This window comes from Micromys minutus (genome assembly GCF_963924665.1).
Source record: "Micromys minutus genome assembly, chromosome: 11".
NCBI lineage: Eukaryota > Metazoa > Chordata > Mammalia > Rodentia > Muridae > Micromys > Micromys minutus.
In genome coordinates, this window is record NC_137980.1 from 44,098,931 (window position 1) to 44,122,011 (window position 23,081).

Here is a 23,081-nt window from a genome sequence, read left to right on the forward strand (position 1 = left end):
GGATGTTAGGAAACCTGTTTCTGTGGATTCTCCAGACATAGAGTGAGGGCTGTGTGAATAAGAAGTGGCACTTTAAGTGTATTTGAATGTGACTCAGTGGACCAGTGAGTTTCTATACAGCAATTTCTCAGGTTCTATGATGTGGATAGTGCTAGCAACTAATTTTCCATTAATTTATGGATAGAAACATGCATTTTGTGTGCCCCGACAATGGAGGAGTAAGACTGTCAAAACTGGCCCCATTAATATTACTAATTATCTTAATCAAGAAGCAGAATAATTGACCCATAATGAATGAAGTTTAGTCACAACCAGTAGAACAAGGTCAAGTTTCTCAGATCATGAATTTTCTCAATTGAGGCTGGCATAAATATCATTACTTCTTGATTATAAACTTGTAATTTGTAAATAGGCATATGAGAAGATATTCCACATTTTTATAATGGCCTTTATTTTTCATGTGTCAATAACCTGTGATTGCTGAAGAATGAGGTTGTTTTGAATGCATACATTCCAAAACAAAATGTTAATTTCAGAGCCAAACAAAAAGCAACAACCTCCCAATGTTTGCATTGCAGGAACAATTTTACAAAAATTCACAAAGGATCCATAAGAAGAAAAAAAATGGTATGGAACACTTGGAGTTCCTGTGTGTTCACCAAGAATGTCAGTAACTACTACATGGGAAGTAAAACCATCTCTAATGGTAATTACCTGTAACTTAGGAAGTAACACTTATGCTTGCTCTAAAAGACAGCAATCGGGTTGTTTGCACATGCCTTCACACTGCAAGTAGTGTAGGAGAAGGGAAGCCTAGCCTTGACCATTAGCTTCATCACTTTAATATCCTCAGTCGTGGCCACTCATGGTATTAGGCAGTGCTTTTCAACCTTCCTAATGCTGTGACTCTTTGATACAGTTCCTCATGTTGTGGTGACTCTCAACCCTACGACTGTTTTTGTTACCACTCTGTGACTGTAAGTTTGATGATTTTATGGACTGTAACTTCATCTCAGTGATGTGAAGGTCTTCAGAAACCTGTGTGAGACTGTTATATGCCCCCCCTCCAATCAGTCTCACATGAAAGTGAGAGTGAATTAAATTCTGGAAACTAAAGAAACGACCAGATAATGAATTTTTTTTAACAACTCAAGGAGAATACATTGAACAATACAGGCTCCTTGGATTGGTACAATCAACATGAAAACAACAATCCTGTTTGTGATTCTTATTTTAGATTGACTGATTTTTTTTTTTTTGTGCGAATGGTTTGCATGTATTCTGTCTTTGTACCTTCTATGTGTGCTTTCTACAGATATAAAAAAGGTCATTTTGAAATTTTGTCAGCCAGTATATGTGTATTACAAATCAATCCCAGTGCTTTGCAAAGCAATAAATATTATATAATCTTCAGCGCCCTTTTCCACCCCCAGACTGAATATTTCTGAGATGCAAAAGATTAAAAGGGTCATAGGAGAAAATCTGTAGTCAGTCTTAGGATATTTGTTAACTTCCTGGACCCCAGATCTCAGCCATCCAGGCTCAGCAATAGGGGTCCAAAGGACTAATAGGCAGGGTGCCCACAATGGGAGGTTGTGTTTGTTGGTGCACACCATTAATTAATGATTTCCTCTATCAGGCAGGGTGGTCATTTCAGTACCAGGACACCCAGTTCTTAAGGTAGATTAGGCCAGGAAATGCAAAGTGAATTGTAAGGACAAAGAATGACTTTTTTGAATTATTTTTTCTCTCCTGCTGTTTTCAGTATCAGTATAAGATTCAAGTTGTCAGTCATGCTGGCCAGTGACTTTATCTACTCAACCATTTTCCTGGCCGGATGATTTGACTGAATATATATTAGCATTAATACACACAGTAGATAAAAAGTGCGTGTGTGTGTGCTTATTTAACAATAACACACATGCTACCCATTGCATAGGAGTGTCAGACAGAGATAGTTCTTCATGTGTTTGAGTTCTTGGCCACTTATTGGGAGACTTTCGGGGTATTGTCTAGCTAGCAGAAGTTTCCCAGGGGTAGGCTTGAGTGGTTATGACTACATGTGATACCAGTTTTGTGTTATCTGCCTCCTGGTCCACCAGCATGCGAGAAGCAAAAATGTACAGCCACTAAGCAGGCCACCCTGTTGCCTCCTGGATGTAAGTGACTATTTTTCCCATCAGATACTTTGTCAAGGAAACTACAGAAGGCACAAAAAAGTAGTGTTTCTCTTCTCATTTTCATTCCATTAAGAAGGTACAAAACAAGCAGAAGGGTCTGTTTGCAGATCTTACTCACACTTCTTAATCTACTATATACTGTTAACAACTAGATACTTACTTTAAGCCTTCCAGTTTCATCTTTAGAAAAAATAACACATAATTTTTACATCTAATGAAATCATTTGAAACTTTAAATTTGATATTGACAGAAACCAAATTCAAATGCTTTTTCTTTTAAGCTTCATTCCAATTGGTTTCCAAATTAACATTAGCTATTGTATGTGATGAACCTTAGCAATGTTGTTCGAGAGGGAACTTAGCGATGTGGCAGAACTCAGATTAACTTTAATAAGTCGATATTCACTTGGCAATCATCTTCTATTGCAGTGAAAAGTCATTAGAATATTGTAAACGAGCATTTCTCCTACAAATTCATTTTATACTGAATAAAATGGTAGGATGATATGGAACATACTTCATAATGGTGAAGAATATGGTACCCAGGGATTAGTTAGCAATGACATGGAATGAAGGCACCTCTTTCCTATGCCAGTGAATAGGCTACAATCCAAGTATCAGTAAAGCCATGAGAAATGACAGAGACAACAAAGCCAAAGGGAGTTTCTGTTATACAAAGAAATAAATTATGTGACTGAAATGATAACAAAAGTTATTTCTCATGCCTAACTTATATAAAACCAAACTAACCAAGCCCTCCCGGAAGCCTATGTAGCAATTACAGTGTACTTAGTATAAAATAAAAATATCATGATCTTTGCTTGGCAATTTCTGTTCTCTACCACATATTGACACATTCCCAGGTAGATATCTTTATAAAATGTAGAGCCAGAGAGGTTTTACAATGACATAGTTATGTTTCCATGATGCTGGCCAGTTTGAGAGAAAGACAAAGCTCAAATTTCAATTAAAATTTCATATTTTTACCCATTTCAATTTCATTGTGATCAGAACAGCAAATCTCTCTCTCTCTCTTTTTCTCTCTCTCTTGCTCTCCCTCCCTTTCTCTCTTTCTCTGATTCACTCTTCTTTTATGTAAAAACTAGAATACATATTTGCATTCATGTACATGTATATCCACATACATACACATAAATTTACAAATATACACACATATGTATACACAGATTAATATACATTAATTTTGCCAAACACATGGCACATTAGTTTAGTGCAATTGCCTTGCAAGCCTAAGGACCTGAAGATTATACTGAAAAAAAGAAAGAGTAGTATGTATATGGGCCTGAATCTTTAAATCCAGATTGGAGGCTGAGAGAGCAGGGCAGCCCTGAAACTCACAATCTATCCAGATTAGAACCTACAGAGCAGCAGAGACAGTGAGAGCCTCTTTTAGCTCTATGGAAGACAAGAGACAGCTCCTGAAATATCTCTTCTGTCTACACACACACACACACACACACACATACACACACACACACACACACACACACACACACAGCAAAACCAAGCAGAGTAACAATCACAATGTAGAATAAGTTGCATTCATGTACACTAACATGAAAATAAAGAATATTTGTCCATGACTGTGTGTACTGGTAAGTAAATGCTGTTGCTATACTGTTGGTGAGACTAACAATTCAGAAACATCTCTTTAAGGTCTTTTCATTCATCTCCTGGGTTTGTTGTTACATGTGGCAAACATCCTGCAAACCTAACCTTGCATTTTATGGTCTTTTTTTTCTTATTTCGTAACTGGCTCAAGCATATTTACACAACGAGGAGGAAGTAATGAGTCGGGTAACACGTGGCATATACAAACATGTCTTGTCTAAAAATAGCACATGGTTTATATTATCAAGCACATCTTTCTCAGTGAATCCAATGAACTGCAATTCTCACCTGATTCATTTGGACAGTTTTAGCACAAATGCAAGAGTTTCTCCCTCATCCTGTTTTTTTTTTTCTACAATGCTTCATAACTTGTTTTGTTGAATTGTTTTTGTGTTTTATTGTTTGAAAATGTAGAGTATGGTTTGGGGTGAGTTTTTCAATGAAGAAGCATATACTGTCCTCAAAACTTGGACTATAGGGCAAAATAGATGGCCAGGTTGTAGATTTCACTGAGATGTAAAGGATGACAAATGTGTGGAGAACTTCCTTGTCATCTTATAAAAGTTGATGAGGCTTCCCATTTACAATGTAGCTCAAAAACCAATTCCAAACTGACAGTTTGTACATTCATCTGGGTGAATAAGTGTGTGTTCTGTGCATTCTATAGAAGAGAGATTTATGGAATTTAAGAGAATGTTTTATGACCAATCCGCTGGTTACACCCCCTCACAGTTCAGACTTATACCTTTTAGACTATTGTGATGTCACTTCTTCTGTAACTATATGATTGTGATGCTGGTTTTACTTTCTGTTGCTGTAATACAACATCATGGGAAAGTTTTTGTTGGAAGTAGGTCTCATGGTCCTGATTTTATACACACACCAGCATCATAGTTCAGGCAGACAGGAATGGTGCAGAAGCAGCAGCTGACAGATGACACCTTCATCTACACCAGATAGAGGGAACTTGGTGAAAATGGCACCCTTCTGCTGAAATTTTAAAGCACATCCCCTGACACCTATCCTACAAAAGGCCACAACTCCTGATCATTTCCAAAAAAGCTCAGCTCTCTGGAGACCAAGCATTATATGAGCCTATGTTGCTGTTGATTTTCAAGCCACTATAGAGGTGCCACATGAGGTCATTGTTTAATGCTGTAGGTGGAGCAGCTGTTATAGTATTGCAGAATATTTGATCACACTGTGCTCCCCACCCCACTATAGTGTTTAGTCAAGAAATTCATTTTGAGTTGTTGTAAGGCTTACTCTTGAAATTGACCTTTAGTCTCTTTAACTAGAATACAGACACATATTGAAGAGAGAAGAGAGAACAAGGAAGACACAGGTGAAAGCAGAATAAACCATAGAATCCTAAGGAGCCAGAAGGTTATAAAACATTGCTAGTTAGTTGAGGCCAAGTAGAACCAAACATCAGAGGCCAAGAGGGAATCCAGACTGTATCAGGTGCGTGGATAAGAGCTTTGAGTCAGAACAGCTGAGTTGAACCATTCAGCCAGAGAGAAAAAAGAACTATATGCCATGGTATGCTCACGCAGAAGTAGGTAAGAGATTCTGAAAATATTTTAGGCCTATGTAAATTTTCACAGTGGCATGAGGCTTCCAGGGTGTGAGCTATGTTGGCAGCCAAAGGAATTAAGCCTCAGAGATTGCAATAATACCTTGTGAATAAGAGTTTCTTTAAGAGATGGTTAATAAGTGGGATTTGTGAAGGTATATATAGATTCCATACATGGAACTCAGCAATTCCCCTATGCTGTGGGTAGTGGCATACTTGTTCATGCATTTGAAAAATGCAGCTCCACTGTTCTGATATTAAGATATCTAGTGGAAAAGTGAAAGGCCATTGGGGAAGGGTTAATGTAGTGCAGAACAGAGGAGATGATTTCTGTTCTCAAAGCCCCTCACTGTCCCACTCTCTTCAACTGGCTGGAATCCTAACTTCCATTCCTAAAGACAGGGGGAACACATTTTGTCACTTCTCCTTATATTTTTACATTTTACAAACTATGAACATATGAGGTAGCAAAAAAGTTAAGCAAAAATGTTAGCAGTTCTCCATAAAAGATTTCAGGAATCTCTGGCCCTTTCAAATAAGCAGAAAGGAAAGAGACGTCACTGAATATTAAAAAGTGTAGTGCTGATATTGGATTGAATACAGATACATTTTGGGGACTATAAATCAAATTTCTGGCAGTGGATATGTGATAAAATGAATAAAATCAGTGAAATTTTAAATCAAAAGTAACACTGCTGATTTCAATTTTTAGGTCAAGAACAAAAAATTAGATATTTTTATTCACTCTGGTCCTGGGCCTAGAATTTCTGTGCCTGAGGCAACTGCTGACATCAAAACTGCTCCTGCTACGAGTGATGCTAGAAACGGAGCAACTGGGGACTATGAAGAAACTCCTAATATTAGTGGTGGTGGAATTGGCCCGTATGGCAGCCTTTGTGAAAACACGTAATATTATTGATTCTGCTACCAATAGTGGGTCTACTGCTGATGTTGACATTACTGATGAATATGATGCTACTCTTTCCAATGCTCTTCAGTACATGTGGAATTAGAAGATGATCATGCATCAGAAACAACTAATATCATTGGGTTTGATTGTCAGATTGACTTAGCTGTTGACACATATCATTTGAGGTGTGCACCCCATGCTTACCTAGAGCCCCCTTCTGGTCCCTGCCATTGTTATGCCTTGGACCCCATTGAAACGACTGATCTGACTCTTCTGTCATCCCATAGAAATGAAGATGATCATGACACTGATATTTCAAACGAGGAATATACACTTGTCCCTGAGATGGAAGAATATATTCCCTCTCTCCAGGATGCTGAGGTTATAGTTGAAGGTTCAGAGCCAGCCGATGACAGTGGCCAAAACGTGGCCACCATAATGGATCCTCATTTTATTCACACACCAGAGATGGCAGCTTTTTTGATGTTTTTCCTGACATGGTATTTATTTGTTATCTTGAAATTAGTGAGAGGCATGAGCAACAAAGTTTATCAATTTTGGCATGGAGAAGATAATCAAGAAGCCAAATCTAACCAAAAAGATGAACCAGGTATGTTAGTAAACAGTCATATCTTAAAAAAGATAAACTTTTCTTTTAACTAGAGAGCTATGTCTCTTTAATACTAATACTTGTTCTTAAAGGATCTAATAAAAATTTATAAAAGAATATTAATTTACTCAGTACACTTGTGTGATGGCATGTATGTTAAAAGGTACATTCATTATTAAAACTGACGAGTATAAAAATATGCCCCTTCATGGATATTGAGGCTTGACATAGAACCAGAAAAAGTTGTTTTCATTTCTTAGTTTATTGAACATACTCACATAGTGTAACAAAACCAGTTACACCAACAGAACCATCCATGTGAAGTTGGTTGGTCCTTGTTTGTCTCCCATTCTGAGATGAGCAAATTATTTTCACTCCAAGTGTAAACCTTGTGTTTTCTGAATGCCAAAGTAGGGAAATCTTCCTGCTAAACATGAGTGTCTATTCATCTCTGTGTTTCTGAACTCTGACTTGTGATCTTAGCAAAAGTTTGGAAACAAGCATTGCAATGGAGGCTGCATCTGAGAATAACAATAACAAAATGAGCCTCCACCTTCTCCCTGTTTCTCATCACATTGATCCCAATGATAATAACCCTGAGGCTGTTGATGCTTATCCTGACAATACCACCAGTGATGTGCCTGATGATAATCTGTTAATTCTTGCTTTTCTCCCAGGTGCTGCTGAAGCTGATCAGTAGAGACTTAACCCAGCTCTCTAGATGAACTAAAGCATGAAGTAAAATGTTTTTTGTTTTGTTTTCTACTTGTTTTTTGTTTTTTGATTTTTTTTGGAGACTCATTTGTGCCATGTGGCGTGTCCTTAGAAAATATTTTTAATTTATTTTTCATGTTATTCTTTACCTGTTTACAAGTGTAACAGAGTACTATTGATAGTGTCACGGATGTTGGCAGTCTATGGAATGAGTCTCTAGTTGGGTAGGTTCTCGGTTGACTGTTCTCTCAGTGTCTCCTCCATACCCTATTCCTACATTTCTTTTAGACAGAAAACATATGGGGTTGAAAGTTTTGTGGTTGGGTTCACGTATATATTGCTCCACTCGGCTTCAAGCATAGCCAGAATGGGCAGCCTCCCCAGGCTTCATATCCCCAATGCTGTAAGTCACAGCTTAGAACACCTCCATTGATATCAGTGTGCTTCCCAATCTCAGGTCACTGTGTCCTCCTGAAGTTGCTCCCTACCTTAACACCCCTATCAGTTGCAGATTTCCATTTATTATTATGGCACCTACCCTTCCACCCACCTGAGCCCATATTCCCTTTCCTCTCCTTTTCTATCTCCTTTCTGAATCAGTTTCCTCCATACATCTGCCTTTTATGACCATTCCAGTGACTCAAACTTCGTTTCTTGTGTCATTCTTCCTGTTTAACGTTCTTGGGTCTGTGCAATGTACCATGGGTATCCTGTAATTTATTGTCTGCACCCAGGAGAGGAGTAGTCTTGCTTTGGCTCCTTTTTACTATGCCCAACTGGGTTATATACATTTTTAGGCTCCTAGTCATGACCTGCATACCTTAAGACATCAGTTCATAGGCCTTCTATAAAAAAAAAGTCCAGTGAGGTTGTGTCATTGAGAGCCCTTCATTGAAAACTTTAACATGATTTAAATAAATAAATTACATACAATTTACTTTCTTTGTATATGCTTGAACTTTATAGATTTGAATAGAGGAGGGTTTTGCTTCTGTGTGATTTCTATGCAGCAAGTGTGATGGAATCGAGTTCTGGGTACCCTGGAACTGGAGTAGAAGATAAGTGTAAGCTGCCATCTCTGTGCTAGCAATTAAAATGCAATGCTCTATAAAACAAAACTAGAGCTCTAAACTGGCAAGTCATCTCTCCAGCCCATAATATATGTGTTATTCATACTATGTTATATACAGCATGATAAATTTCATAAGATAATAATATTTTTAATAAACTGTAAATTGTATTGCAAAATTAAAAATACACTAGGATATCTTAGGTCAATTTGACCCATGTTTCAGATCGATCCAACGAAGAAGTTCTGAAGTGGATCTATAAGCCTGCACTCATTAACTCCCCTTGGGTTCCTGTTGTGTGTGCATTGACATACATATAAAGGAGAGACTCACAATTTCTTCCTCTTACTTTCCTGTGCCATACACATGTGGGTAAGTGTGTGGTAGTCAGAGGACAATGACACTTGACAGTTCTGTTCGGTCTCATTGTGGGTTTTGGGCACTGAACTCAGGCCATCAGGGCTCCCCTTGGTTTCTACCCTCTGGTCCTTCAAATTGGAGTCATGTTGACACACCAAAATCCCTGATGTGTTTGATTTACTGTTTGGAGAACACTGATTTTTAGACTTGCAGCAATGAACCTTAGGGGATCCACTTGTTTCCACATCTGCAGTCAGACTTTCAGAGCAAGTGATTTACGAATTGAATTGTATCAACCACCTCAGCCCCTCCTTCTTATTTCCTATTTTCATGTTATAGTAGGTTGCTTTTTGAACAATCTTTTACTTCTGAAGGTTTCTTTAATGTTTAATTTTTGAGCTATACATACATATATATAATATACTAAATTACAGTTTCAAAATATTCCTTTGTTATTAAATGTTTTCTTAAAAAGAACAGATTAGTTTTTAAGGAGTTGTAAACGTGTGCCTTCCTACAAGCAATGGAGGATTGTTTCTCATATTCATTATCTTTGCCAGAAAATTATGTCCCTTGTTTTTGATTTTATCCATAGTGACTGGTTTCTTTAGTGGCCTTCTGAGTTACATTATGCTGATGCCTAAAAACTGAACATTTAAGTGTTTCTTGACCTGAAATTCCTCTGTTGAGAATTCTCTTTTTACATCTTCACCCCATTTTTAATTTGTTTTATGGGTGCCTGACTTTTTGGGTTCTTTGTATATTCTGCATGGTAGTGCTCTATCAAGGGGAGTGTTGGTGAATATCTTTTCCAAATATGTAGGTTTCCAATTTGTCCTTTTGACACTGTTGTTGGCCTTACAGAACTTTTTCAGTCTCAGGAGTCTCTATTTACTCATTGTTGATTTTAGATCCTGAGACATTGGCATTCTGATTAGGAAAATGTCTTTGTTTAGTCTGTGATTCAGTTTTTTTTCCATTTAATTTGCTATTGGTTATTGGTTTGTTGTATATTACATTTACATTTTTTAGGCATGAAACTCTTATCTTGAAGTCTCCAAGACATTTATCAAAGGCTTTTTATCATTTAATATGATGATCATACAAGTTTATTACAGTGTATACTGTTGGCTCCTCTTTCAAAAAAAGATGTTATCAAGTCTTTGGAAATTATGACTGAATCTACTATTTGACTCATTCAATCAACACATATGTTTTTAAGTGATTATCATTTTATATCTTATTACCCTAGCGTTATAATAAAATTTGAAATCTGGGTGAGGATCATTCCAGATATTGTTTTTTAATTTCTGTGAATAATTGTTTTACAATTAAATAAAAATTGAATTGAATCTGTAGATTGCTTTTGTAATGTGGCCTTGTATTTTATATTTTTAAGTCAATTTGACATAGCCTAGAGTCATTTTGAGGAGGTATTTCAATTGAGACTAGTACTCGAGATGTTTAGGCTATATGCAAGCTTCTAGATCGTTTCTTGTTCTTGTTCTTGTTCTTCATCTCCTTTTTCTTCTTCGTCTTCTTTTTTCTTTTTCTTGTTCTTGTTTGTGATCTTCTTTCTTCTTCTTCTTCTTCTTCTTCTTCTTCTTCTTCTTCTTCTTCTTCTTCTTCTTCTTCTTCTTCTTCTTCTTTCTTTTTCCTCTTCTTATTCTTCATAGTTTTTACAACACATATTTATAAAAATTCTTCTACAGCCCCCTCCACTTTCCCCCATCCCCTGATCTGTCCTCTAGATTTTCTTTCCTGTTTCACTTGGGAAGACAGCTGGCCTCCCAGGGATATCACTGAACACAGCATAACATGTGTCAATAAGAATAGGCACACCTCCTCATTTCAGGGCTTGGGAGAGGCAACTCATAAAAGGAAAAGTGTCCCAACAGCCATAGAAATAGTCAGATATACCCCACTCCCACAAAAAAAAAAAAAAAAAAAAAAAGCTAATCATCATAACATTTGCAGAGGACCTAGCACAAACTCATGTAGGGTTTGTGGTTGCAGCTTTAATTTCTGTGAGACCTTGAGTCTCACTTAGTTGTTTTTGTAAGTTGTTTTATTCTGATCTCTGTTCTTCATGTCCTGGTATCTCCTTTCCCTCTTCTATGGGTTTCCCTGATTTCCAAGGGGAGGGACCTGATGAAAATCATTAATTAGCTCTTCCCCTCCATCTAATGTTTGGCTGTGGGTCTCTGTTTCGAGAAAATGTCTCTCTGATGATGATTGGGCTAGACACAAGTCTGTGAATAGAGCAAAATATAATTAGGGATCATTTGATTGTTATTTTTCCTAACCTAGTTCTCTGGACTATCCAGCCTCTACTTCTGGTCATCAGGCAGAATGGGATAATTGACTCCCTTTCATGCCATGGCCTCTCAGTTAGATCCATCAATTGTTGGCAATTTCCACAAGTTCTGTGCCTCCATAGCTGCAACATATCTTTTGGGCAAGTTGCAGTTTGAAGGATCTGTGGCTGGGTTGGTATTCCATTCTCACACGTGGCAATTACCTGGTTACAGAAGATAGCTGATTCAGGCTTTGTATCACCCTCTGTTGAAATCTGGGAGTTTCATTTTCCCCAGAGTGTGAGGGAGAGATGGAGTGAGAGAATATGAGAGATGATTGGTATTAGACCATGTTACGGAATGATATGAAAACCACTGTGTGGACATTTTCTTAACTCGTGACAAATGTGGGAGGGCCCAGCTCATTTTGGGTTGTGCCATCCTGGGCTGGAGGACATAAATTCTATAAGAACTCAGACTAAAGAGCCATAGGGTCAAGCCAGTAAGCAGCATTTCTCCATGACTTCTGCATCAGCTCCTGCCTCTGGTTTCCTGCCCTTTATTATTTCCAGCCCTGACTTCTTTTGATGAGGAACAGTGATGTGGAGCTGAATAAACTCCCTCCATCCCAAGTTTCTTTGTTGATGGTGCTTAATCAAATCTTACAAGACCTAAAAGGACCGAACTTTTCACAATTTTGATCTTTCTACTCCATGAGCATGGAATATCTTTTCACCTATCAGTGTCTTCAATTTCTTTCTGCAGTGTCTGAAAGATTTTAATGTACTTGTTTTTCATTTGCACGACTATATACATCCTGAGGTGATTTTTCTCGAGGTCATTGTGAGGAGTTATTTTTTTCTGATATCTTTATCAGTACATTTATAATTGGCAAATAAGTGGTCTATTCATTTTTTATCTTCCTACTTTGCTGAAGGCGTTCATCAGCTCTTAAAATCTTCTAGTATACTTTCTCGGGTTATATATGTATAAAATTGTATTACATATAAGGATATCTCACTTCTTCCTTTCCTCCTGGTGTTTCCTGGATTTCCTTTAAATGCTTTATTGCTGTAGCTATGAATCCAAGTACCAATGGGTCTTAGAAAGTGGAAATTCTTGTCTTAGTCCAGATTATAAGGGAAATGCTTTGCGTTTCTTTCTATTTGGTATGACATTGGATGTAGGATTCCTGCAAATCACACTAAAAACGATTATTTATTTTATGTATATGAGTACATTGTCACTGTCTTCAGACACAATAGAAGAGAGCATCAGATTCAATTACAGTTGGTTGTTTACCACTATGTGCTTGCTTGTAATTAAACTCAGGACCATTGGAAGAACAGAGAGTGCTCTTAACCGCTGAGTCAACTCTCCAGCTCCTCTCTAAGACTTTTGTCATGAAGGATGTTGGGTATTCTCCCAGTCTCTATCTACAGGTAAAGGGATGGTCTTGTAGTTCATGACTTTTAGTCTGTGTATTTGAATATACCTACTTTTATATGTGTAGCAATATAATTAAAGAAATTATTATAGGTCAGAATGGGAGTACTGGGAGTGAAGGGAGCACAGTGCTCTCTGCAAAAGGGTCCTTTGCCGCCCATACAGAGTGCTGGGTCTCTGTCATCAGGAGTCAGTATCTGCCTTTGGAAACCTGATTCTAAGAATAGGTGCACATGTGCTTCTTCACCTGAATGAAGGCTGAGCTTGAGACACAGGTCTGGGGAGGACACTCCAGGTCTTCTCAGAGAGCAGGGAGCTCCCTGTTCTATGAGAAAGGGTCCTTTCCAGCCAACAGTGATGGCTAGGTCTCCACCAAAGGGATTCAGGATCTGCTCCCAATGAGCTAAGCTCTCATATCAGCTGCACAGGTGATTTTTAAACTGGACCAACGGTCAGCCTAATGCAAAGGCCTTCAGAATTTCTGGTGGGACTCCCGCCGCCCCCTCCCGGTCCGGGCCGGGCCCAGCACCGGCTGGGCTCAAAGTTTGCGGCCGCCCCTGCGCCGCGCGCCCGATGTATGGGTGAGGGATGGCCATATTTGCCGGCGCGGCCCGAGCCGGCGACAACAAAAAGTGCGCGGGCTCCCGGCAGGCGCTCGGACGGGTGCGGGGACGCGGGGCCGCCCGGCCGGGGCCTCCGCCTTGCCGCCGCCGTCGCGCTCGCGGCCAGGCCTGGCTCTGCCCGGCGCGCCCGCCGCCCGCGGGGATGTCTTACAAGCCGAACTTGACCGCGCACATGCCCGCCGCTGCCCTCAACGCTGGAAGTGTCCATTCACCATCTACTAGCATGGCGACCTCCTCCCAATATCATCAGCTGCTGAGTGACTATGGGCCTCCATCGCTAGGTTACACCCAGGGAACTGGAAATAGCCAGGTGCCTCAGAGTAAAGATGCAGAGCTGCTGGCCATCATTGAAGAGTTGGGGAAAGAGATCAGACCCAGGTAGCAAGAGCGCCATGGAGAGGCTAAAACGGGGCATCATTCATGCCCGAAGCCTGGTTCGGGAGTGCTTGGCTGAAACAGAAGGTAATGCCAGGTCCTAGCCCCTGGTCAGTCTGAAGGCCCATCTTACTACCCCATGGAGATGAGAAGCTTTGTTCAAAATGGCAGTAATTTTTCTACCACAGTCATTAAGCTCTGAATCCTCACTCAAAAGATTGGGAAGACATTTTGCTGTAACTGATGATGTGCATTTTAAGTAGTTAGGAATGACCTGGCTCTTTTCTTTTCAAGCATTTGAAAGATGTTTGTGAAGCCACTTCACAGCAAGCTATTGTTTGTCCCCAAATACCAGTGTCCCCTTTAACTTCCCTTTGGATACATTTTCCATTTGCATCACCCCAGTTGACTTCCTTTCCATGAGCTCACCTGCCTCTCAGGAGTTGAGTGCAAACCACAGCACATTTGCTTAGTAGTTGGCCCGCCTGTGTACAGTGTAGACCCTGCTTCATGGAACTGCTCTGCTTAAGCGATTGCATGACTGAGTGCTTTGAAGTCAATCTTTACAATGCACAGGTTATAAATACAGAAGAAAGAGCAATCTACCCAACCTTCCAAGCACCTTGCAAATGTCTGTCCTGAGACTGTAGATCTCAGTTCCATGTTTACTGTGAGCCAATCACAACATCTGGAAGAAAACGACTGAAACCGTTGCATCTTTGTATTTATTATTTGATGTAATAAAGCTTATTTTCATTAAAAAAAAAAAAAAAAGAATTTCTGGTGAGGAAATGCCAGGTGTTCTCAGAGCTGAGGGAGCATTGTTCTCTCTGGAATAAAGTCCTTTTGGCCAGCAAAAGTGCTGGGTCTCTGCTATTAGGAGTCAAGGACCTGTTGAAGTTGGCTGAGCTAACAGTACTGTCTCACAAGAGCACTCACACCTGAGCCAAGGAAAACAGAACTGAGTGACTATCATCAGAAGTCATTGCCTGCCCACAAAGAGCTGAGCACCCAGGAGCAATCTCTCTCCTTAGCCCAACAGCCCTCAGACCAATCGGAGAAACAAGCACCAGTCAGAAAGAAAAAGATCCACTACAATCGCTGACAACAAGATGGCAAGAGAAAAGCACAAGATCCAAAGCAATGGAAAAAAGACAAGCTAGCAATAGAGATAAACCTGGAGATAGGAAACTTAAGCATGAAATCAGGAATCTTAGATAAAAGCATCACCGACTAGTTACAAGAATTAAAAGAGGTCATCGGGGGCATAAGACAATATAGAAAGCAGACAAAACAGCCAGAAAAGATGCAAAAACCAAAAATGTCCTTACCAAAAATTCCAGGAAATCCAGAACATATGGAGAAGGACAGGTAAGAATATTAGATATTAGAAGAGGGTAATGATATTAAGTAAAAGGCACAGTACATACCTTCAACCAAATCATAGAAGGAAATTTCCCTGCCCTTAAGAAGGAGATGGCCATGATCATAAAAGAGGCCTACAGAATTCCAAATAAATTAGAAAAAAAATAAAATTCTGCCTGGCACTTACTAATCAAAACACAAAATGTTCAAAACAATACTAAAACCAGTAAGGGAAAAAGGATATGTAATATATAAAGGCAGATCAATCAGAATTACAGCAGACTTTTCAACAGAGACAATGAGACCTAGAAGATCCTGGACACACATCATACAGACTCTGAGAAAACAGAAATGCCAGACCATGTTACTATATTCAGCAAAACTCTGAATATGTATAGATAGAGAGACCAAGATATACCAGGACAAAACCAAATTTACACAATGTCTGACCACAAATCTCCATGTACAAAAGATTATAGATGGAAAATACGATTCAAGGAGGGAAGATATATACTAATAAAAGCAAGAAAATAATCATGCAAGAAAAACAAAATAAGAGTGCGCAGAACAGGGCGCAGCCCACCCACCACATGGATCAGCAGTGTTTAAAGCTTTAAAGACTGGCGAGTGGGAGACCTGGGCAGCCAGGGAGCAGAGAGATCTCTGCAGAGTGCACACTGTAAGCGCACCCCCAGCCCTGCCTGATCCAGGGACAAGGAACAGAACTCTGGAAATTCTGTTTCCACCCGGCGACTCTGAGGCATAGAACAGGGTTCGGCCCATCTGCCACCTAGACCAGTGAAGACCCAGGGACACAGACCAGATACAAGGGAAAGGCAAGAACATATCACTGACAACAAAATGGCAAGAGGAAAGCGAAAGAGTATATCCCAAGGAAACCAAGACAACCTGGCAACTTCAGAACCCAGCTCTCCCACAACAGCAAACATAGGAATGCCAAACACTCGAGAAAAAGAAGACACAGACCTGAAATCATACATCAAGATGCTGATAGAGATACTTAAACAAGAAAGGGAGGAAAAGCAAAAAGATTCAGAAGCTTTTAAAGAGGAAGCAAGAAAAACACTCAAAGAACTCAAAGAACTAGTGGAAAACACAACCAAAGAGATGAAGGAATGGAAGAGGGAATTTAAAATGGAAATTGACACAATAAAGAAATCACTAAAAGAGATAACCCTAGAGGTAGAACACCTAAAAAAGAAATCAGGAGTCACAGAAGCAAGCATTTTCAATAGATTACAAGAGATGGAAGAGAGAATCTTGGGGGCAGAAGATAACATTGTAAACATAGAAAAAACAGCCAGAGAAGATGCAAAAAACAAAAAGCTCCAAACCCAAAATGTCCAGGAAATTTAGGACACAATGAGAAGATCGAACCTAAGGATAATAGGAATAGAAGAGGGAGAAGAGTATCAACTAAGAGGCACAGTAAATATCTTCAACAAAATCGTAGAAGAAAACTTCCCTACCCTCAAGAATGAGATGACCACAAGCATAAAAGAAGCCTTCAGAACTCCAAATAGGTTGGACCAGAAAAGAAATACCTCCAGACACATAATAGTCAAAACACCAAGTGCGCAATGCAAAGAAAGAATACTAAAAGCAGTAAGGGAAAAAGGTCAGGTAACATATAAAGGCAGACCAATCAGAATCACACCCAATTTTTCAACAGACACTATGAAAACTAGAAGAGCCTGGACAGACATCATGCACACCCTAAGAGAGCACAGGTGCCAGCCCAAGCTCCTATACACAGCAACTATCAATCACCATAGATGGAAAGAGGAAGATATTTCAAGACAAATCAAAATTTACACAATATCTGACCACAAACCCAGCACTACAACGAATTATAGGTGGAAAACCCAATACAATGAGGGAAAATACAGCCTAGTAAAAACAAGAAAACTCCTAAACAAGAAAACTAAAAGAAGAAAAAGACATAGACACAACTCAACCCACAAAAGCAATAATGGCAGGAAACAGAAACAACTATTCCTTGATATCTATTAACATTAATGGACTCAACTCCCCAATAAAGAGACATAAACTATCAGACTGGATACATAAACAAAATCCAGCCTTTTGCTGCATACAGGAAACTCATCTCAGAGACAAAGACAGACACTATCTCGGAGTAAAAGGGTGGGAAAAAAACTTCCAAGCAAACATCCCCAAGAAGCAAGCTGGAGTGGCTATTCTGATATCGAATAAAGTAAATTTCCAACCAAAAGTTATCAAGAAAGATAAGGAAGGACACTTTTTACACATTACCAGGGAAATCTGTCAGGAGGAACTCTCAATCCTTAACATATATGTTCCAAATCAAAAAGCACCCACATTCATAAAAGAAACCATACTAAAGCTCAAAAAATACATTTCACCCCACACAATAATAGTGGGAGACTTTAATACCCCACTCTCACCAATGGACAGATCATGGAAACAGAAACTGAACAAGAACACTGCAAAGCTAGCAGAGTCTTTGAACCAACTAGAATTAATAGATTTATACAGAACATATCATCCTAGAGTGAAAGAATACACTTTCTTCTCAGCACCCCATGGCACCTTCTCAAAAATTGACCACATAATTGGACACAGAACGAGCCTCAATCGATATAAGAAGATTGAAATACTCCCATGCATCCTCTCAGATCACCATGGTCTACAGCTGGTCTTTAACAACAACAAAGACAAGAAAATGCCCACATACACATGGAAACTAAACAACACTCTGTTAAACGATAGCGGGGTCAAAGAAGAAATAAAGAAATTAAGGATTTTCTAGAATTCACCGAAAACGAAAACACAACATATCCCAAACCTATGAGATGCAATGAAAGCAGTACTGAGAGGAAAACTCACAGCCCTAAGTGCTTCCAAAAAAAAACTCGAGAGAGCTTACATCAGCAACCTGACAGCACAGCTAAAAGCCCTAGAACAAAAGGAAGCAGATATTCCCAAGAAGAGTAGACGGCAAGAAATAATCAAAATTAGGGCAGAAATAGACCAAATAGAAACAAAAAATCAACAAAACCAAGAGTTGGTTCTTTGAGAAAATGAAGAAGATTGATAAACCCCTAGCCAGACTAACTAGAGGGCAAAGAGCGAGTATACAAATTAACAAAATCAGAAAGGAAAGTGGAGACATAACAACTGAAACTGAGGAATTTCAAGAAATCATCAGATCCTACTACAAAACTTATACTCCACAAAATTGGAAAATCTGGAGGAAATGGACGAATTCCTAGACAGATACAAGATCCCGAAGTTAAACCAGGACCCAGTAAACCATCTAAATAACCCTATAACACCTAAATAAATAGAAGAAGTCATAAAAAGCCTCCCAACCAAAAAAAGCCCAGGTCCAGATGGGTTCAGTGCAGAATTTTATCAGAAATTTATTGCGGACATAACACCAATACTGTCCAAACTATTCCAGAAGATAGAATCAGATGGAATACTACCTAACTCATTTTTTGAGGCTACAATAACTCTAGTACCTAAACCACACAAAGACCCTACAAGAAAAGAGAACTTCAGACCAATCTCACTTATGAACATTGATGCAAAAATACTAAACAAAATACTTGTAAACCAAATCCAAGAACACATCAAAACGATCATTCATCATGACCTACTTGGCTTCATCCTTGGGATGCAGGGATGGTTTAATATAAGGAAATCTATCAATGTAATACACCATATAAACAAACTCAAAGAACAAAACCACATGGTCATCTCACTAGATGCTGAGAAAGCATTTGACAAAATTCAACACCCCTTCATGTTAAAAGTCCTGGAAAGAACAGGAATCCAAGGTCATACTTAAACATAATAAAAGCAATATACAGCAAACCAACAGTCAACATCAAACTTAATGGTGGGAAACTTAAAGCAATCCCACTAAAATCAGGGACTCGACAAGCCTGCCCACTCTCCCCCTACCTAGTCAACATAGTACTGGAAGTCCTGGCTGGAGCAATTAGACAGCAAAAGGAGATCAAGGGGATACAAATCGGAAAGGAAGAGATAAAAACATCACTCTTTGCCGATGACATGATGGTGTATTTAAGTGACCCCAAAAATTCCACCAGAGAACTCCTACAGCTGATAAACAAGTTCAGCAAAGTGGAGGGAAACAAAATTAACTCAAACAAATCAGTAGCCTTCCTATACTCAAAGGACAAACATGTGGAGAAAGAAATTAGGGAAAAAGGTACCCTTCACTATCCTCACAAAAACTATGAAATACCTTGGTGTGACTCTAACTAAGCAAGTGAAGGACCTGTAAGACAAGAACTTCAGACCTCTAAAGAAGGAAATTGAGGATGATCTCAGAAAATGGAAAGATCTCCCTTGCTCATGGATTGGAAAGATCAACATTTTAAAAATGGCCATCCTACCAAAAGTAATCTACAGATTCAAGGCAATCCCCATCAAAATTCCATCACAGTTCTTCATTGAGTTGGAAAGATCAATGTGCAATTTCGTATGAAATAACAAAAGACCTAGATAGCGAAATCCATCCTCAGCAACAAGAAAACATCTGTGGGAATCACTATTCCTGACCTCAATCTATATTACAAGGAAATTGTGCTGAAAACTGCATGGTACTGGTACAGAAATAGGCATGTGGATCAGTGGAATAGAATAGAAGATCCAGAAATGAGCCCTCATGTATATGGTCACCTGATTTTTGACAAAGGAGTTGTAAACATTCAATGGAAAAAGGACAGCCTATTCAACAAATGGTGCTGGTCCAAGTGGCACTCAGCATGCAAAAGAATGAAAATAGACCCTTTTTATCTCCTCGTACAAAGCTCAAGTGTAAGTGGATCAAAGATCTCCACATTAAACCAGATACACTTAAAATATTAGATGAGAAAGTAGGGAAAACCTTAGAACACATAGGCACAGGAGAAAATTTTCTGAATAAAACACCAATGGCTCAAGCTCTAAGGTCAAAGATTAACAAATGGGACTTAATGAGATTGCAAAGTTTCTGTAAGACTCAGGACATTGTCAAGAAAACAAAACGGCAACCAACAGAATGGGAAAAGATATTTACCAACTCCACATCAGATAGAGGCCTAATATCCAAGGTATACAAAGAACTCAAATAGCTAGACACCAGAGAATCAAATAACCCTATTAAAAAATGGGGTACAGAGCTAAACAAAACGCTCAGTTGAGGAACATTGAATGGCTGCGAAACATCTGAGGAAGTGCTCCACATCCTTAGCCATCAGGGAAATGCAAATCAAAACAACCCTGAGATTCCACCTCACACCAGTCAGATTGGCCAAGATCCAAAACTCAGATGACAGCAGATGCTGGCGAGGTTGTGGAGAAAGAGGAACAGTTCTCCACTGTTGGTGGGGTTGCAAACTAATACAACCACTCTGGAAATCATTCTGGCGATACCTCAGAAAATTGGATATAGTACTACCTGAAGATCCAGCTATTCCACTTCTGGGCATATACCCCAGAGACACTTTAATACACAACAAAGATATATGCACCACAATGTTCATAGCAGCTTTATTTATAATAGCCAGAAGCTGGAAAGAACCCAGATGTTTTTCAGAAGATGAATGGATACAAAAATTGTGGTACATTTACACAAAGGAATACTACTCAGCCACCAGAAACAATGACTTAACCAAATTCTTAAGAAAATGGCTGCATCTAGAGAATATCATCCTGAGTGAGATAACCCAGTCACAAAAGAACAGACATAATATGCAGTCATTGATAGTGGGATGCTAACCCCAGAGGCTCGCACTTCCCCAGAAACAACTCACAGATTGTATGAAGTCCAAGAAATAAACAAAACAAAACAAAACAAAGAAATCTTTACACAACAAGAAAACGTTGACTATATCCATGTTACATTATGTTTTACATGTACTTTATGCTCATTGTAACAATTAAGTTTTCAATGCATACTATCAAACCTTTAAAAAAATCAAGAACTGACTAAAAATATATATTCATATAGTTGTATGTAAAAATTATCTTAAAATCTGAAAAAAAGTACTGACAAAATGGATCGTATAATTTTATACTAAAATGCTTAAAATCAGTACATTTATCTTTGTTTTGTAAAATAAAGTTGTAAAATAAAAAAAAAAAAGAAAAAAATTGTCATTAGAAGTTTTTTACCTTCTGGGTTTTCAGGGTCTATGTTAGTGTCTATCTGTTTGATGGATTTTGTCTGCTTGTACTATTTCTGCTCCCAAACTCTCTGGCTTTCCTCAGGAAGTAAATTATTAGTGAGAATCATATGTAAAGCATGGAACATCAGATTATAAGACTTCGACACAGAACAGGACAAGATAGGGAGGGAAGGGGCATCGGCAGGTCTGCTTGAGGCTAGGTGGCATGCTCATGTCCACATGTAAGTCTGGCTGTGGAAGGGAGGGTTTTGAAAAGCTTGGAGTAGCATGAGTAGAAGCTGAGATAGAGGTTTGGATTTGCAGCGACGTAGAGAGGATGGCTCATTGGCTGGATGAGAGCTGTAGTGTCATCTGCCTTATTGCCTCATTGCTAACAGGAGGTGTGTGAGCTTATAAGAAGAACACAGGTAGGAATTAGAGCAGAGAGAGATAAATACCCATGCATAGGGAACCATTTTCCATTTACCATATTGTTGGCAGTATGAGGGAAGTTCTCATAAAATTAATGAGTCTAGGGTACCATTTGGAGTCATTATCTAGTGGATACTGAGTCCAAACATTGTTGTAGAGTTGTATCAATTTAGATGTCTTTAGCTGAGGTGTCAGTTTAGAGATTTGAAAATTTCCAGGAGACATCCCAGTGGGAAGCCTAGTGACAGGTTTTGAGACATTGAATTGCCCATTGGGAAGAAGGGACATGGAGGAGCTACCAAGCTATTAAGCTGTCGTCCCAATGGACAAAACTTGGTAGGAAAGTTTTGTCTATGGGTAGGGGTCAAGAGTCGTCACTCCAACTCCTGGTGGCTTTGCCAGAACCAGGATCTGGCAGAGAGTGCCCTTGCCAGGCCTTGTCTTCGGCTGAGTGAACTGGCTGCTAGTACCCTGGGAGAAGGTATGCACTGAAGGGCACTTTTGAAGGGACCTTCTCAATGGTCAATGTCTCAAAAGTGTGGTTATAGAAAATTAACCATCATTGCCCGCAAAGGCTGGCCAGGCATTGTTTGGCAAACCGGGGATTCTCTCTGCCAACTGTAGTCATAGTCTCTACCAATTTGCAGATGTCTGTGAGGGAGCCTTAGCCATGATCTGGTATCAGGAAAAGTGAAACCGTGTGGCATGTGGTTTATCTATTCCAGTTGCCCATGAGGTGGGAGCTATAGTCATGAAAAGAAAGAAAAATTCTTAGATGTACATTTGTAAGCCACATTTGAAATCTAGAGGAATCCCAACCTTTAGAATAGGTAGTGAGCTTTGTGCAGATGTATATATATGTGTGGGGTCTTATTTGGTCGATTGTAGGTAGATCTGATTGGGTTTCCTGTAGCTTATAAGTTTATAAAAGAGATAACCACATGAGTTAAAAATGTAAACAATTTCAGATGAGCCTTTATGGAGCAGAAGGAGCAAGAATTATTTGTAGTGGCGAAGGAAGTTCATCAAGAGGAAACATGAAGCATTAATGGAACCTGAGCTTCCATAAGAAAGTAACCATATATCTGAGCTACATTTTAGAAAATAGAAATCTGTTTCTTTAAGTTGTTAAGCTGCAGTTACATTAGCTGTCAATGCTGTCTGAAATCTGGCTTAGAATAAATAAAACTTTAATCTAGCAGGCAGAATAAGATTGAAGATAATAAAGGGAAACACAACATGTTTGAGACAGGCACTACTGCACACAGGTAAGAAAGTGCATTTGGGGCACTGGCGGCAATCACAT

The 23,081-nt window shown here is 39.1% G+C and overlaps 1 pseudogene across 1 annotated transcript; it reads left to right on the forward strand.

Annotated features, from left to right (window-relative positions):
- Nucleotides 1–13,560: 13,560 nt before the first annotated feature.
- LOC308427169 (cyclin-dependent kinase 2-associated protein 1-like) lies at nt 13,561–13,897 on the forward strand (annotated as a pseudogene). Its single transcript has one exon. The product of its transcript is annotated as a cyclin-dependent kinase 2-associated protein 1-like (transcript).
- Nucleotides 13,898–23,081: the final 9,184 nt, after the last annotated feature.